Source organism: Triticum dicoccoides, chromosome 5B, assembly GCF_002162155.2.
Source record: "Triticum dicoccoides isolate Atlit2015 ecotype Zavitan chromosome 5B, WEW_v2.0, whole genome shotgun sequence".
Taxonomy (NCBI): Eukaryota; Viridiplantae; Streptophyta; class Magnoliopsida; order Poales; family Poaceae; genus Triticum; species Triticum dicoccoides.
This window is the reverse complement of record NC_041389.1, coordinates 158,729,617-158,748,141: the sequence shown is the minus strand read 5'-3', so window position 1 is coordinate 158,748,141 and position 18,525 is coordinate 158,729,617. Positions and strand designations below refer to the sequence as shown.

General features: G+C 44.9%; 1 long non-coding RNA gene across 1 annotated transcript; it reads right to left on the bottom strand.

Annotated features, from left to right (window-relative positions):
- Window positions 1-13,086: 13,086 nt before the first annotated feature.
- LOC119307970 lies at window positions 13,087-17,590 on the bottom strand. The gene is made up of 3 exons (XR_005149664.1): window positions 17,203-17,590; window positions 14,296-14,393; window positions 13,087-13,556 (listed from the first exon to the last, which is right to left on the bottom strand). It is a non-coding gene; the product is annotated as an uncharacterized LOC119307970 (long non-coding RNA).
- Window positions 17,591-18,525: the final 935 nt, after the last annotated feature.

Here is an 18,525-nt window from a genome sequence, read left to right as displayed (position 1 = left end):
GTAGCTGCATCTAGGAGATGACATAGAGATTTGTAAAGCACACACGGATCTGAAAGGTTCAGACCCATTGACTAAAACCTCTCTCACAAGCAACATGATCAAACATAAAACTCATTGAGTGTTAATCACATAGTGATGTGAACTAGACTACTGACTCTAGTAAACTCTTGGGTATTAGTCACATGGCGATGTGACCTGTGAGTGTTAATCACATGGCGATGTGAACTAGATTATTGACTCTAGTGCAAGTGGGAGACTGTTGGAAATATGCCCTAGAGGCAATAATAAAAGTATTATTATTATATTTCCTTGTTCATGATAATTGTCTTTTATTCATGCTATAACTGTATTATCCGGAAATCGTAATACACGTGTGAATACATAGACAATAATATGTCCCTAGTGAGCCTCTAATTGACTAGCTCGTTGTGATCAACAGATAGTCATGGTTTCCTGGCTATGGACATTGGATGTCGTTGATAACGGGATCACATCATTAGGAGAATGATGTGATGGACAAGACCCAATCCTAAGCCTAGCACAAAAGGTCGTGTAGTTCATTTGCTAGAGCTTTGCCAATGTCAAGTATCTCTTCCTTTGACCATGAGATCGTGTAACTCCTGGATACCGTAGGAGTGCTTTGGGTGTATCAAACGTCACAACGTAACTGGGTGACTATAAAGGTGCACTACAGGTATCTCCGAAAGTATCTATTGTTTTATGCGGATCGAGACTGGGATTTGTCACTCCGTGTAAACGGAGAGGTATCTCTGGGCCCACTCGGTAGGACATCATCATATGCGCAATGTGACCAAGGAGTTGATCACGGGATGATGTGTTACGGAACGAGTAAAGTGACTTGCCGGTAACGAGATTGAACAAGGTATTGGATACCGACGATCGAATCTCGGGCAAGTAACATACCGATAGACAAAGGGAATTGAATACGGGATTGATTAAGTCCTTGACATTGTGGTTCATCCGATGAGATCATCATGGAACATGTGGGAGCCATCATGGGTATCCAGATCCCGCTGTTGGTTATTGACCGGAGAACATCTCGGTCATGTCTACATGTCTCCCGAACCCGTAGGGTCTACACACTTAAGGTTCGATGACGCTAGGGTTATAAAGGAAGTTTGTATGTGGTTACCAAATGTTGTTCGGAGTCCCGGATGAGATCCCGGACGTCACGAGGAGTCCCGGAATGGTCCGGAGGTAAAGATTTATATATGGGAAGTCCTATTTTGGCCACCGGAAAATGTTCGGGATTTTTCGGTATTGTACCGGGAAGGTTCTAGAAGGTTCCGGAGTGGGGCCCACCTGCATGGGGGGACCCACATGGACGTGGGTAGTGGGGGCAAGGCCCCACACCCCTGGTCAAGGCGCACCAAGATCCCCCCTTAGAAGGAATAAGATCATATCCCGAAGGGATAAGATCAAGATCCCTAAAAAGGGGGGATAACAATCGGTGGGGAAGGAAATAATGAGATTTCTTTCCTCCCACCTTGGCCAACGCCCCAATGGACTTGGAGGGCAAGAAACCAGCCCCTCCACCCCTATATATAGTGGGGAGGCGCATGGGAGCTATACACGAAGTTCTGGCACAGCCCTACCTCTCTCCCTACTCCTCCTCTCCCATGGTGCTTGGCGAAGCCCTGCTGGATTGCCACGCTCCTCCACCACCACCACGCCGTTGTGCTGCTGTTGGATGGAGTCTTCCTCAACCTCTCCCTCTCTCCTTGCTGGATCAAGGCGTGGGAGACGTCACCGGGCTGTACGTGTGTTGAACGCGGAGGTGCCGTCCGTTCGGCACTAGGATCATCGGTGATTTGAATCACGACGAGTACGACTCCATCAACCCCGTTCACTTGAACGCTTCCGCTTAGCAATTTACAAGGGTATGTAGATGCACTCTCTTTCTACTCGTTGCTGGTCTCTCCATAGATAGATCTTGGTGACACGTAGGAAAATTTTGAATTTCTGCTACGTTCCCCTACAGTGGTATAAGAGCTAGGTCTATTGCGTAGATTCTTTGCACGAGTAGAACACAAAGTAGTTGTGGGCGTTGATGTTGTTCAATATGCTTACCGTTACTAGTCCAATCTTCTTTCGACGGTATTGTGGGATGAAGCGGCCCGGACCGACCTTACACGTACTCTTACGTGAGACAGGTTCCACCGATTGACATGCACTTGGTGCATAAGGTGGCTAGCGGGTGCCAGTCTCTCCCACTTTAGTCGGAACGGATTCGATGAAAAGGGTCCTTATGAAGGGTAAATAGCAATTGGCATATCACGTTGTGGTCTTGCGTAGGTAAGAAACGTTCTTGCTAGAAACCCATAGCAGCCACGTAAAACATGCAACAACAATTAGAGGACGTCTAACTTGTTTTTGCAGGGTATGCTATGTGATGTGATATGGCCAAGAAGAATGTGATGAATGATATGTGATGTATGAGATTGATCGTGTTCTTGTAATAGGATTCACGACTTGCATGTCGATGAGTATGACAACCGGCAGGAGCCATAGGAGTTGTCTTTATTTATTGTATGACCTGCGTGTCATTGAAGAACGCCATGTAAACTACTTTACTTTATTGCTAAACGCGTTAGTCATAGAAGTAGAAGTAGTCGTTGGCGTGACAACTTCATGAAGACACGATGATGGAGATCATGATGATGGAGATCATGGTGTCGTGCCGGTGACGATGATGATCATGGAGCCCCGAAGATGAAGATCAAAAGGAGAAAAATGATATTGGCCATATCATGTCACTATTTGATTGCATGTGATGTTTATCATGTTTATGCATCTTGTTTGCTTAGGACGACGGTAGTAAATAAGATGATCCCTTACAAAATTTCAAGAAGTGTTCTCCCCTAACTGTGCACCGTTGCTACGGTTCGTCGCTTCTAAGCACCATGTGATGATTGGGTGTGATGGATTCTTACGTTCACATACAACGGGTGTAAGACAGTTTTACACAGCGAAAACACTTAGGGTTAACTTGACGAGCCTAGCATGTGCAGACATGGCCTCGGAACATGGAGACCGAAAGGTCGAGCATGAGTCGTATGGTAGATACGATCAACATGAAGATGTTCACCGATGATGACTAGTCCGTCTCACGTGATGATCGGACACGGCCTAGTTGACTCGGATCATGTGATCACTTAGATGACCAGAGGGATGTCTATCTAAGTGGGAGTTCATAAGATGAACTTAATTATCCTGAAATAGTCAAAAGACCTTTTGCAAATTATGTCGTAAGCTCGCGCTTTAGTTCCACTGTTTAGATATGTTCCTAGAGAAAATATAGTTGAAAGTTGATAGTAGCGATTATGCGATCAGTAGAAAGCATATGTCCTTAATGCACCGCTCAGTGTGCTGAACCCCAACGTCGTTTGTCGATGTTGCGAACATCGGACATACACGTTTTGATAACTACGTGATAGTTCAATTAAATGGTTTAAGTAGAGGCACCAAAGACGTTTTCGAAACGTCGCGGAACATATGAGATGTTTCGAGGGCTAAAATTGGGATTTCAGGCTCGTGCCCACGTCAAGAGGTATAAGACCTCCGACGATTTTCTTAGCCTGCAAACTAAGGGAGAAAAGCTAAATCGTTGAGCTTGTGCTCAGATTGTCTGAGCACAACAATCACTTGAATCGAGTGGGAGTTGATCCTCCAGATGAGATAGTGATGTTTCCCCAAAGTCATTGCCATCAAGCTGCTAGAGCTTCGTGATTAACTATAACATATCAGGGATAGATATGATGATCCTTGAAATATTCATGATGTTTGACACCGCGAAAGTAGAAATCAAGAAGGAGCATCAATTGTTGATGGTTGGTGAAACCACTAGTTTCAAGAAGGGCAAGGGAACAAAGGGATACTTCATGAAACGGCAATTCAGCTGCTGCTCTAGTGAAGAAACCCAAGGTTGAACCCAAACCCGAGACTAAGTGCTTCTGTAATAAGGGGAACAACCACTGGAGCAGCATTACCCTAGATACTTGGTAGATGAGAAGGCTGGCAAGGTCGATAGAAGTATATTGGATATACATTATGTTAATGTGTACTTTACTAGTACTCCTAGTAGCACCAGGGTATTGGATACCGGTTCGGTTGCTAAGTGTTAGTAACTCGAAATAAAAGCTACGGAATAAAAGGAGACTAGCTAAAGGTGAGCTGACGATATATGTTGGAAGTGTTTCCAAGGTTGATATGATCAAGCATCGCACGCTCCCTCTACCACCGAGATTGGTGTTTGCGTTGAGCATAGACATGATTGGATTATGTCTATCGCAATACGGTTATTCATTTAAGGAGAATAATGGTTACTCTATTTTTGAATAATACCTTCAATGGTCTTGCACCTAAAGGAATGGTTTATTGAATCTCGGTCGTAGTGATACACATTTTCATGCCAAAAGATATAAGATAGTAATGATAGTACCACTTACTTGTGGCACTGCCATGTAAGTCATAATGGTATAAAACGCATGAAGAAGCTCCATGTTGATGGATCTTTGGACTCACTCGTTTTTGAAAAGTTTGAGACATGCGAACCATGTCTATTGGTGTATATGCATGAAGAAACTCCATGCAAATGGATCGTTCGGACTCACTTGATTTTGAATCACTTGAGATATGCAAATCATACCACATGGGCAAGATGACTGAAAAGCCTCATTTCAGTAAGATGGAAGAAGATAGCAACTTGTTGGAAGTAACACATTTTGATGTGTGCAGTAGAATGAGTGCTGAGGCATGCAGTGAATATCATTATGTTCTTACTTCACAGATGATTCGAGTAAATGTTGAGTATATTTACTTGATGAAACACAAGTCTGAATTATTGAATGGTTCAAGTAATTTCAGAGTGAAGTAGCAGATCATTGTGACAAGAGGATAAAATGTCTATGATATGATCATAGAGATGAATATCTAAGTTACGAGTTTTGGCACACAATTAAGACATTGTGGAAATTGTTTCGCAATTAATACCGCCTGGAACACCATAATGTGATGGTGTGTCCGAACATCATAGTTGCACCCTATTGGATATGGTGCGTACCATGATGTCTCTTATCGAATTACCACTATCGTTCATGGGTTAGGCATTAGAGACAACCACATTCACTTTAAATAGGGCACCACGTAATTCCGATGAGATGACACCGTATGAATTATGGTTTAGAGAAACCTAAGTTGTCGTTTCTTAAAAGTTTGTGGCTGCGACGCTTATATGAAAAAGTTTCAGGTTGATAAGCTCGAACCCAAAGCGGATAAAATGCATCTTCATAGGAAACCCAAAACAGTTGGGTATACCTCCTAATTCAGATCCGAAAGCAATATGGATTGTTTCTAGAATCGGGTCCTTTCTCGAGGAAAAGTTTCTCTCAAAAGAATTGAGTGGGAGGATGGTGGAGACTTGATGAGGTTATTGAACCGTCTCTTCAACTAGTGTGTGACAGGGCACAGGGAGTAGTTCCTGTGGCACCTACACCAATTGAAGTGGAAGCTTATGATATTGATCATGAAACTTCGGATCAAGTCACTCCCAAACCTCGTAGGATGACAAGGATGCGTACTACTTCAGAGTGGTACGTAATCCTGTCTTGAAGGTCATGTTGCTAGACAACAATGAACCTACGAGCTATGAAGAAGCGATGGTGGGCCCGGATTCCGATAAATGGCTTGAGGCCATAAAATCCGAGAGAGGATCCATGTATGAAAACAAAGTGTAGACTTTGGCAGAACGGCTCGATGGTCGTAAGGCTAATGAGTACAGATGGATTTCAAAAGGAAGACGGACAATGATGGTAAATGTCACCATTAAGAAAGCTCGACTTGTCGTTAAGATGTTTTCCGACAAGTTCAAGGAGTTGACTACGATGAGATTTTCTCACTCGTAGCGATGCTAAGAGTCTGTTGGAATTATATTAGCGATTACTGCATTATTTATGAAATCTTGCAGATAGGATGTCAAAACATTGTTTCCTCGACAATTTTAATGAGGAAAGGTTGTATGTGATACAACCGGAAGGTTTTGTCAATCCCGAAAGATGCTAATAAGTATGCAAAGCTCCAGCAATCCTTCTAAGGACTGGAGTGAGCATCTCGGAGTTGGAATGTATGCTTTGATGATGATCAAAAATTTTGGGTTTGTACAAAGTTTATGAGAAACTTGTATTTCCAAAGAAGTGAGTGGGAGCACTATAGAATTTCTGATGAGTATATGTTGTTGACATATTGTTGATCAGAAATGACGTAGAATTTCTGGAAAGCATATAGGGTTATTTTGAAAGTGTTTTTCAATGGAAAGCATGGATTAAGCTACTTGAACATTGAGCATCAAGATCTATAAGGATAGATCAAAATGCTTAATAATACTTTCAAATGAGCACATACCTTGACATGATCTTGAAGGTGTTCAAGATGGACCATTCAAAGAAGGAGTTCTTGCCTGAGTTGTAAGGTACGAAGTTAAGACTTAAAGCTCGACCACGGCAGAATAGAGAGAAAGGACGAAGGTCGTCCCCTATGCTTAAGACGTAGGCTCTTCAGTATGCTATGCTGTGTACCGCACCTGAAGTGTGCCTTGCCATGAGTCAGTCAAGGGGTACAAGAGTGATCCAAGAATGGCTCACAGGACAGCGGTCAAAGTTATCATTAGTAACTAGTGGACTAAGGAATTTTCTTGATTATGGAGGTGGTAAAAGAGTTCGTCGTAAAGGTTACGACGATGCAAGCTTGACACCTATCCGGATAGCTCTGAGTAGAGAGACCAGATACATATAATGGACCAATAATTTAGAATAGCTCCAAGTAGAACAGTTGTTTGGAATAGCTCCAAATAGAGCGTGGTAGCTGCATCTAGGAGATGACATAGAGATTTGTAAAGCACACACGGATCTGAAAGGTTCAGACCCGTTGACTAAAACCTCTCTCACAAGCAACATGATCAAACATAAAACTCATTGAGTGTTAATCACATAGTGATGTGAACTAGACTACTGACTCTAGTAAACTCTTGGGTATTAGTCACATGGCGATGTGACCTGTGAGTGTTAATCACATGGCGATGTGAACTAGATTATTGACTCTAGTGCAAGTGGGAGACTGTTGGAAATATGCCCTAGAGGCAATAATAAAAGTATTATTATTATATTTCCTTGTTCATGATAATTGTCTTTTATTCATGCTATAACTGTATTATCCGGAAATCGTAATACACGTGTGAATACATAGACCACAATATGTCCCTAGTGAGCCTCTAGTTGACTAGCTCGTTGTGATCAACAGATAGTCATGGTTTCCTGGCTATGGACATTGGATGTCGTTGATAACGGGATCACATCATTAGGAGAATGATGTGATGGACAAGACCCAATCCTAAGCTTAGCATAAAGATCGTGTAGTTCATTTGCTAGAGCTTTGCCAATGTCAAGTATCTCTTCCTTTGACCATGAGATCGTGTAACTCCTGGATACCGTAGGAGTGCCTTGGGTGTATCAAACGTCACAACGTAACTGGGTGACTATAAAGGTACACTACAGGTATCTCCGAAAGTATCTATTGTTTTATGCGGATCGAGACTGGGATTTGTCACTCCGTGTAAACGGAGAGGTATCTCTGGGCCCACTCGGTAGGACATCATCATATGCGCAATGTGACCAAGGAGTTGATCACGGGATGATGTGTTACGGAACGAGTAAAGTGACTTGCCGGTAACGAGATTGAACAAGGTATCGGTATACCGACGATCGAATCTCGGGCAAGTAAAATACCGCTAGACAAAGGGAATTGTATACGGGATCGATTGAGTCCTTGACATCGTGGTTCATCCGATGAGATCATCGTGGAACATGTGGGAGCCAACATGGGTATCCAGATCCCGCTGTTGGTTATTGACCGGAGAACGTCTCGGTCATGTCTGCATGTCTCCCGAACCCGTAGGGTCTACACACTTAAGGTTCGATGACGCTAGGGTTATAAAGGAAGCTTGTATGTGGTAACCGAATGTTGTTCGGAGTCCCGGATGAGATCCCGGACGTCACGAGGAGTTCTGGAATGGTCCGGAGGTAAAGATTTATATATGGGAAGTCCTGTTTTGGTCACCGGAAAAGTTTCGGGCGATATCGGTAATGTACCGGGACCACCGGGAGGGTCCCGGGGGGTCCACCAAGTGGGGCCACATGCTCCAAAGGCATACATGGGCCAAGTATGAGAGAGCACCAGCCCCTAGGTGGGCTAGGGCGCCTCCCACCATGGCCCATGCGGCTAGAGGGGGAGAAGGGGCAAACCCTAAGGGGATATGGGCCTTAGGGCCCATATTGGTGCGCCTCCCTCTCCCCTCCCCTCTTGGCCGCACCCCAAAACCCATCTAGGGTTGGCCGCCGCCCCTTGGGGGTGGGAAACCCTAGAGGGGGGCGCAGCCCCCTCTCCCCCTATAAATAGTGAGGCATAGGGCTGCCCATAACACGCGATTTGATCTCTCGTTGGTGCAGCCCTGCCCCTCTCCCTCCTCCTCTTCTCCCATGGTGCTTGGCGAAGCCCTGCGGGATTGCCACGCTCCTCCACCACCGCCACGCCGTTGTGCTGCTGTTGGATGGAGTCTTCCTCAACCTCTCCCTCTCTCCTTGCTGGATCAAGGCGTGGGAGACGTCACCGGGCTGTACGTGTGTTGAACGCGGAGGTGCCGTCCGTTCGGCGCTAGGATCATCGGTGATCTGAATCACGACGAGTACGACTCCATCAACCCCGTTCACTTGAACGCTTCCGCTTAGCGATCTACGAGGGTATGTAGATGCACTCTCTTTCTACTCATTGCTGGTCTCTCCATAGATAGATCTTGGTGACACGTAGGAAAATTTTGAATTTCTGCTACGTTCCCCAACAGTAAGGAGGAACAAGAGTAATAGGCTACTGAGGACTTTCGAAAGATCGAATTGCATTCCGAAGAATGTTGTGAAACACATGAACAACTATGGATGAACAGATACTCGGCATGGGCGAGTAATTATTCGTAGGGGTATTCATGCGGAAAGGAACTGTAGGGCAGTAAGCATAAAGGTTTCTCGAAACATCGGAGAGTATTTTAGGACATCTTGTAATAATAAGAGCAACTAGGGATGAAGGTATGCATGACAATGTAGGTAGTTACCCATAAGAATTTATCGATGGTAGGGATCGCAACGGCGAAGGGCACAAGGGTTTCGGGAAAACATCGGAGAGTAACTTCAGAATCTTCTGGTGCACCAAGCATTCATCTAGAGTGAGGGGCTCTACGAGAACCTAGAGTTAGAGTTAACAAAACCATTTAACCCGAATAGAAGAGAGATTAGAGTCCCAAAGTATAGTCGAGGAGTAAAAGATCCCAGTACCACCCAATGGTGACGTGGGCCCATAAGCCACAAATCCATGTTAGTAAAATAGTTTTTCAAACACTAGACTCAACTTCGGCCAAGGAGTTGGAAAGGGGGATCCTATAGGCAGTCAGCTCTAATACCAACTTGTGACGCCCCCGATTCAATCGTACACTAATCATACACGCAAATGTGTACGATCAAGATCAGGGACTCACTGGAAGATATCACAACACAACTCTAGACAATAAATAAAACAATACAAGCTTTATATTACAAGCCAGGGGCCGCGAGGGCTCGAATACATAGCTCGATACGCTAGAGTCAGCAGAAGCAACAATATCTGAGTACAGACATAAGGTTAACAAGGATGCCTTAAGAAGGCTAGCACAAAAGCAACACGATCGAAGAGGCAAGGCCTCCTGCCTGGGACCTCCTAACTACTCCTGGTCTTCGGCGGCCTTCATGTAGTAGTATCCGTCGGCGGTGGCATCTAGCTCCAAGGATCCACCATCTGGTTGCATCAACCGGAAAGAAGAAGAAGGGGGAAAAGGGGGTAGCAAAGCAACCGTAAGTACTCATCCAAAGTACTCACAAGCATAAGATCTATACCAAGTATGCATTGGTATCAAATGGAAGGGACGTATGTGTGGACTGAACTACCGAATGCCAGAATAGAGGGGAAGGCCTAGCCTATCGAAGACTAGCATCTTCAAACAACTCCAAGCATCTTGCAGCATGTAGAAGAGTAAAGAATAGCAGTTTATAATTAACAAGCATGTTGTAACATTAATGCCCATAGATCATTCCTCGACTCCCGACGAGAAAGCAATCTCGGAGCCACATATCTCAAGTATCCATTTGTAGTTGTATAAGATCATGATATAAGTCTGAACGTCTGTTACCATGGACACGGCTATTAATAGATAATCTTCCCTGCAGGGGTGCACCATGTTTTCCAACACGGTCTATCATTCTGGCCGGAAACACATTTCTAGGGTCAATGCCAGGCCTCGGAAGATCAACACGTTGCAACCTACCTAGGTTCAGCAGAGAGGTCCCCGCCGGTCTACCTCCTAAGCACTCCGGGGTCTGGGCCCATCGCCTCTTGCACTCCAGGTCATTGCACGCAGGGCGGGTCTAGGCTCCACCACTACAGGATGGTGTCGGCCCAGCCGTGCCGCACTGCTAAACTGGACGTCTGACAAAGCTTCGGCTGATACACGACGCCGAGGCCCATAACTATTCTCGCGTGGTGGTTGGTGCGTAAAGGCCAGAGGCCAACTCAGAACAAATACCCAAACCATAGTGTATTATTAGCTTGCGGAGACGAGCATAGACTCACGATCGAAGTGACCCCGTCGCCCCGTCTCGTGGACTTACGACAAGGGCCCAGAATGCCCCGCCGTGCCACGTCTATTTCTTGCGGGTGCTCTCCGGGCCCACCCGACTTTCACCAAGGTCTCAAGTAAAGTCATTGTAACCGTGTGTCCAAACATCAAGGGGAAAGCCCGAGGAATCACCCACGGAGGATTCCACTCGATGTAACCATCAAGGTGAACATAAGAGGATCCACCCTCGAGGTTCACACTTGAGGTGTTGCAGGACAGAGTCGTATCGGGAATGGTGAAAGAGGAACCACCCTCGATGACCACGACCAAATAGCTACACTACAGAATTATCATCAAGAGTGCGTTATGAGGGATCACCCTCGGCACTCGATAGTAGCTCTGCAGAGTCGAGCAACTAAAGGGGCGTGATGTGATGTGAGGTGTCAGGCTCTGGTCGTCGGTCACGTTGATCGAGGCGTCGATGGTGAAGCAAGGGCAACAAGGGCAAGGTGGAGGTCATTGATCGATCACTAACCAACCTATACTAATCAGTTTAGGATAAGCACTAAGTAACAATAAGCAGGTACAAAAGCAGGCTATGCATCAGAATAGGAGCAAACAATAATAGTAGCAAAATCTAATGCAAGCATGAGAGTATAGAATGGGCGATATCAGGATGATCAAAGGGAGGGCTTACCTGGTTGCTCAGGCGGGAAGGAGGGGTCGTCGTCGACGTAGTCGATCACAGCGGCATCGACAGCCGTCACGGGGTCTACCGAAGAGAAGAGGGGGGAGAAAACAGTAAATACATAGCAAGCAAGAGCATAACAGGATAACAGGCAGAGCTAGACGTGTTCTAACGCGGTGCTACACAATACCGGTAAAGGGGGACAACATCCGGGAAAGTTTCCCAGGTTCTGGACGTCTGTTAGACAGATGAACCGGATGGGAAAGGTTGCATGTTCGCCATGCTAGGGACATGTGGCGGACGAACGGACCGCGTATTCGGATTCGTCTTGTCGTTCTGAGCAACTTTCATGTAGAAAACTTTTTCATCCGAGCTACGGTTTATCTTATATGAATTTCCAAAGTTTTATCAATAATCTAAAATTTCTGGAATTGTGCATTCATTTTAATCTGAATTGACCAAGTCAAACTGACTAGTCAAAAGCTGACTGGGGGTCCACCTGTCAGTGACTAGACTTAGTTAGACTTTAATTAAATTAGATTGATTAGAAGTGGGGGCCACATGTCATACCTACATTAGACTAACTAGCAAAAATGCCCGTGCGTTGCAACGGGAGAAAACAATACCATAGGACATAGTGCAATAAACATGACCCAATAATATGTGCATGCCCTAATATTTGAACATAGATACCCATATGTATCGTTCACTTAAAAAAACGTGTTATGGCACTGCTAATAGAACTTTATGGCATTCTAGTAATGTCTCGCTAATAGCACACTATTTGTTGAGAACTTTATGGCATTCTAGTAATGTCTCGCTAATAGCACACTATTTGTTGCTTATCCTCCTTGTCTCGCCGATCAGTGGTCATGGTATACACTTGCAAATATAACAAATGTACCTCACTACATATACGATGAATCAATGCTTTTCATTCGTTAAGAGCGAAACGGACAGGTTAAAGGGTATATAGGCCATTGTAAAGTTACCGAAACAGAAGAGAAAAGGCAAACACTATTAGTTACAAGCTAGAAGGTTCACTGCAGACCATAAGACGACTACCCCATCCATTTCACTCCTTTCATTCCCTGCATGAAGGAAGGCTCAGAGCTCTTCCGAGATTGAGGTGAATCATTAACCCACATGTCACTGCTCTCTAAAATAAAGATCAATGAAATCAATGTTTTGTTGGGCTTGGCACTAATTTTAAAAATTATTAACGTGCATGATAATAGCATATTTGGAATCTTCACATTTTTCTGATGGATTTTCATATATGACATGTTAGAATTGGAGCTAGGATTTAAAAGGTATGAATATTTTTAAAAGTATTTGATCTTTTAAAAAAAGAAAATAAAAAGGTTGTAAGTGAGCTCGAACCAGCGATCTCTAGCATGGTACCCAAAGGACCCAACCACTGGGCTACATGCCTTGCTGTTTTAGTGGATGGGATTCGGCCCTATTGACCTAAGCTGACAGCGGCAAAATAAATAAAGAAATTGGAACGTTTTTTCTACTTACTGGTGGCATGGTGGGTAATTATTCACAACTTCAGGGGTAATTTAGATGACGGACGACCAGAAACACTATTTACTTTATTGTTAGGTAGAGATAGAGAGGTAGAGAAGAGACGTAGAGATAGAGATTAATCAACTAACCTAGCTAACCTAATTAGTCTACACTACTATTAAACAATCCAACAAGAACTTCACTAAACGCACCCCACAAAACATACACAGACCCATTACAACCCCATGATTAGACCCACTAATCTCAATCCAACGCATAGCCTTTATCTCATGTGTCTCTGGTGTGCACCCAACAATTAAGGTTGACTGACCATGCTCCACCGCCCCACCGCATCATAGACTCCACGCGGGCTCGACCAAAACCCCTACAATCACGCACCACGCAGGCCATGCAAAGAAAAACATAACATATATCCCATAAAATAAGCAACAGATCCCCAGGCTTATCCCCTCGCCGCACGGAAGCATCGTCGGCTTCCGGGACTACAACCTCGACGCCCGGCAATGGCATGGCCTTCCTGGTCGGCGCCCTCACCGCCCTGCACCAAGCCATCAAGTGTGCGGCTGTTCCTCCATCACCACTCACCGCGGATATGCCGTCAGCTCCCTGCACCTCCTTCGCCATCCTCTAAAACACCAGGCAAGATTTTAATACTAATACGTAGTATATTAGACATCTCTTCTTCTTGTCTCCTAATTAGCACGGACAATAATGGTTACATGGTGCGCTTCATGCCTCTATCTAAATCAATGTTCAAATAGACCATGTTCTAAATACAATGAGCAGATTCTGGATTTTAAGTGCACAAATTTCAGGTGATACCTAGCCATGAAAAAAAACACCCCCAGCTAAAAATACCATAAGAATACTGCACCCCTAGATTTGTTCATGTGCATTTATTTCATATTTCACTTGGAACTTTAGACATATCAATTGATCTTGGCCAAAGAGAAACATTGAGAGAACAATGGACACATATTCTTTTCAGTTCTATGAAATAGCAGTCCGTCTAATAAATCAGCAATTAGGAACTTTTGCTGATTGATCTCAGGACGAGATTTAGTACTGTAACTGTTATACTTGGGTAACTATACCATAAATAGCTTATTTGTGCAGTTTCAATCTACAAAAATATCTCCAGTCTACATACTAATAATATATAGGCAGCAATTGTCTAACATATAATAAAGCACATCCTATGCTGAACATGAACAATAATATAGCATGATGGTTTTAATGATATACATCCTATGCTGAACATGAACAAGACAGAAAATAATAAAGGATTCTCTCCAAAGTAATTACCGACTGTTTCCAATGATTTTGAATTTCAAGTAATAAAGGATATAAGGTTACAATTCATCACCTGAAAAAAAATCATAGTAATGTCTTCTCCAACTGACCACACCCTTGAGCAATTGATGAAAATGGATATATCATCGAGAGCCTTGCAAGCAGATTTATCTACAACAGGAAACACACAATGGGGACATATCAGATATTCCCAATCACCATCTGAAATGTTTAATGTTTACTGCCCCTTCAAATGTCAGCTTATCTACCAAATTTCTGTACATCTGATTGTTAAGTTTTAAGAACAGGAACGACATATCCAGCTATAATTACAGCAGGGAGCGACACTAACTAAACCTCTTGACACGCTAATTTAAAATTCAAGTATATTTATGCATGCCCCAACGATCTGATTGTATTAATGGCCATACGTGATTAATCGCATTCTACTTAAGGAACAACTTCAACTAACTGTATCATGCAAACTAACTGCGAGTTGGCAAGCAGGGACCTCCAATCTGGGACCTTCCTGGCCCCATTGGCCACCAAGCCCGGTTCCTAGAGTGGACGTCAGGTAGCGATGCATGAGACACAACTCGGTGCCCTCACCGCCGGGCGGCGGCGAAGGCAGCGCCACGCAGAACACAAGATGGCCCCCGAGCAGATATTGATCTTAGTCTCGCCTTCTCATGCTGACGAAATATGCCATTTGTATTTCCATGACCTTATTATTAGAACACACAGGGAACTTTCCTAGCTTCAGTCCAGACATGATTTGTTGAACGTGAACAAAATAAGAGTCACATATCTAAGATTTAAATCAACTTCTATTGCTATCTCAGTATGAGAAAGGAAAATCCTCTCAGAGCTTGGAATTAGCGGAGTAGGATTCTCACAGAATTAGTGGGTAATTCCTAGCAGAAGGGTATGGTTATTAGGCAAATAAAATTGAACAAAACGCACCATAATTTTTCCATGATCTGTGTGCTCCACGAACAGGGTTCATGTCAAACTCAACTGATAGATTCTACCAGTGAAACATCGGTGACAGAAAAGAATTACCTATAAATTTTAATATTCAAGCAGTGCATTCCTATCCCATCCCATATCATATATCAATCATACTGGTGTATGGTGATAAATTTGCAACGAGATGTGCTATTCGCTTCAGCTGTCCTCGAACAATAACTGTCCGGGCTCATGTCCCCTAGAAATTAGTTTACTGCCTAATGCTCACCCGAACTCCTTGTGCTTGGGGGCACCGTGAAGAGGAGAGGACGTTGGCGGTCGTCTTCCAATCAGCGCCGCTGGACAAGTCGAACTCCTGCACTTTCTGGTACGCCTCCATCGGCGATGGGGGACCTCCCTCGCATCAGGATTCAGGAGGAGAGAAGGGGCCGGCTTCGCCAGCGAGCATGCCGAGCTCTAGCGCTTCCTCGAGCACTTCGGCGACCAGATTCGAAGAGGGAGCAGGGTAGAGCAGGGGCGTGCGAGTCTCGTGCCTCCGCGTCCGCCTCTGACGGCACCTACTGTTGGATTGCTCGCGCGAGCATGCCGAGCTCGAGGGCCTCCTCGGCCACTTCTGCGACCAGATTCAACATGAAGAGGAGGAAGAGCAGGGGCTGCGGACCTCGCGCCGGCAGTGGGAACGAAGGGGAGTGGCGGCCTGACCATGAAGAGCCGGCGATGGAGAGAGGGAGCTGACGGCCATGGTAGGATGGGGAATGGGGGAGAATTGTGACGGGGCGGTGGGGAAGTGACCAGAGAAATCTGAGGGGGCGGTGGGGAGTAGTATTAGACAGTGGTCAGAGAGACTATGAGTGAGTGAGTGCGGCGTTGTCCAAACAAAAAAAAAATCTGTTAAGAGGATGCAGTCTATTTTGTGCGCTGTGTCTGATTTATGATTTGATGATTTTAAAAGCTTTTATATTTATTTTTTTGAGTTGTAGCTTTTTATAAAACTATCTATAAAAGTTGATAAACAAATTTATTGAAAATATTTATATAACTAGCTACCATTTTACTAGACTCGGAACTGAATGATGATAACATAAGAAACAATGAGATGCAAGACGACGGAAACAACATAGATCCCACAGATTGTCTGATTTTGAATCAGAAGTTAAGCTCTTCTCGCAACTATTTCTCCTTTCATCGTCTGCCAATCCAACAAATGACGATTTAATAGATGAACTTTACTCGTGCATCAGTATGGTTGATGATGTCTCTTACTAGAGTATAAGCCACATTTTTCAGTTTATTTTGTATTCTAATAAATTATTCTCTTATGTCATTGTAATTGACGAATTCCAATTTCTTAAATGGCTCGGTAATAAAACTCTCTAAAAGAGAAATAAGATTCAAAATAGATGTTTTATTGCAAATTATAATGCGTGCGTGCACGTGCATTCTTACTAGTACTACTAATTAGAATCAGGGCCGGCCGTACTAGACAGTGTCCAGCCGGCCACACACACCCACACACTCACGCACACACAGCACACAGCACACAGCGCACGCGCACACACACACACGTTGCACACACACCCACGGCCATGGCCGTGGCCAGCAGCAGTAGCAGCCGGCGGCAGTGACGGAGGGCAGCAGCTAGGCAGGAGGAAGAGCAGCAGCAGCAAGCAGCAAAGCGGCAGCCGTAGGTAGCCGGAGCGACTAGCAGCAGAAGTAGATAGCAGCAGCAAACAACAGCGGCTGCAAGCATCAGCGGAGCAGCGCAACAGGAACGGGCGGCGAGCGCGGCAGCGGGCTAGCGCGCGGGCGAGGAGTGGGCGGACACGCTGTAGGGAAAGACCGGGGCGTGGTGGAGCACGGGCGGGCGCGTGCGGAGACGCGGTCAACGGCGCGGTGAGCGCCAGGGAGTGCGGGCGCCGGCGCGAGCGCCGACCATGGCGGCCTCCGCGAGCACGACTACGACGGCGATGGATCGAGGGGGCTATAGGGGGGATCTGAAGGAGAGGCTCACCGCGGAGCCGAGGACGAGGTCGGAGAGGGTCGGGGTGGACTTGAACGATGAGAATCGACGACAAACACCAGCGATGTACACGATGCAGATGATGGCGATGGCGAGGGTACAGGCCGCCCCGACTTGAGCTAGAGCCCGGGACGGACGAAGATGACCGTGGTGGACCTCGTAGACGTGCTCCGAAGCGACGGCGACGACGGTGGCCATGGTAACGACGGTGAGGAAGCGGTCACCGCACCAAATCTGAGTTCGAAATTGAGGCGAAAAGGAGAGGGGCGAAGGGGGATCGAGGGGGGTACTGGTCAAGGGTGAGCTAGGGTTTTCGGGGGACATGTTATATAGGCCGGGGGGGCGACGTGGTGGCCATCCACGGCCATGGCGAACTGGATGTGCGCCACGACCTCCCTGCCCCTCCTGTAGTCCTGTAGCGAGGGTAGAAGAAGGCCTGCATGGGGTGGGCCGTTTACTGTAGCAACAGGCTTCAGTGCAGACTAGTAGTAGTTAGGCCTTTTCTCCTTTTATATTTCTGCTATCTATTTTCTCTACTGATTTGTGTTTGAAACAAATACCAATTGAATTTTTCTGACTATAAAATTGGCACATAAATATTAGTCATTAATTGAGAGAGGCCCTCAAGGTTTCAAGTCAAATGGAAATACACAAACATTTGCTTAGTTTGAAAAAGATATTTTTTGTTGCCGTTGGACCACTTTACATTTTACTAGGGATTAAATGGTGGGTTAAAGATGTTGGTTTCTACCCGACAATTATTTAGTGAATATTAGCAACATCTCGAACATTTTTGTTTCACTGGTTGAAGAAATTTAGAATTTCACTTAGAACTTGAATTTGAATTGTGATTTGGATCAAGTGAGGATTAGCAACAGTAATGTGATGACATGGCACCATTAACAGGGGATTACTATGGCTTAATTATCCGGGCGTCACACCATCCTTAAAAGAATAATTAGCAAGCATGGTTGAGATTTTAGCTTCCGGTATTTTTCTCTTATTAGTGATGATGTCTTTCATGTATTTTGCATAAGGGGCCATCTTTAAAATATCAGTCAAGTGGGTGTGCAAAAAGACTGGCCTAAGCATTTCAGCAAAGCATTCAAATTCTTCATCATCTTTCTTTTTAGTTGCTTTTGGTGGAAAGGGCATGGGTTTTTGAACCCATGATTCTCTTTCTCTTCCATGTTTTCTAGCAACAAAGTCTCCTTTATAATATCTTTTATTTTTAGGTTGTGGTTATCAAGATCAACAGGAGGTTCTATCTTGACATCATTATCTGATTCTTTATCGTTGTCTGACTGAGTGTCT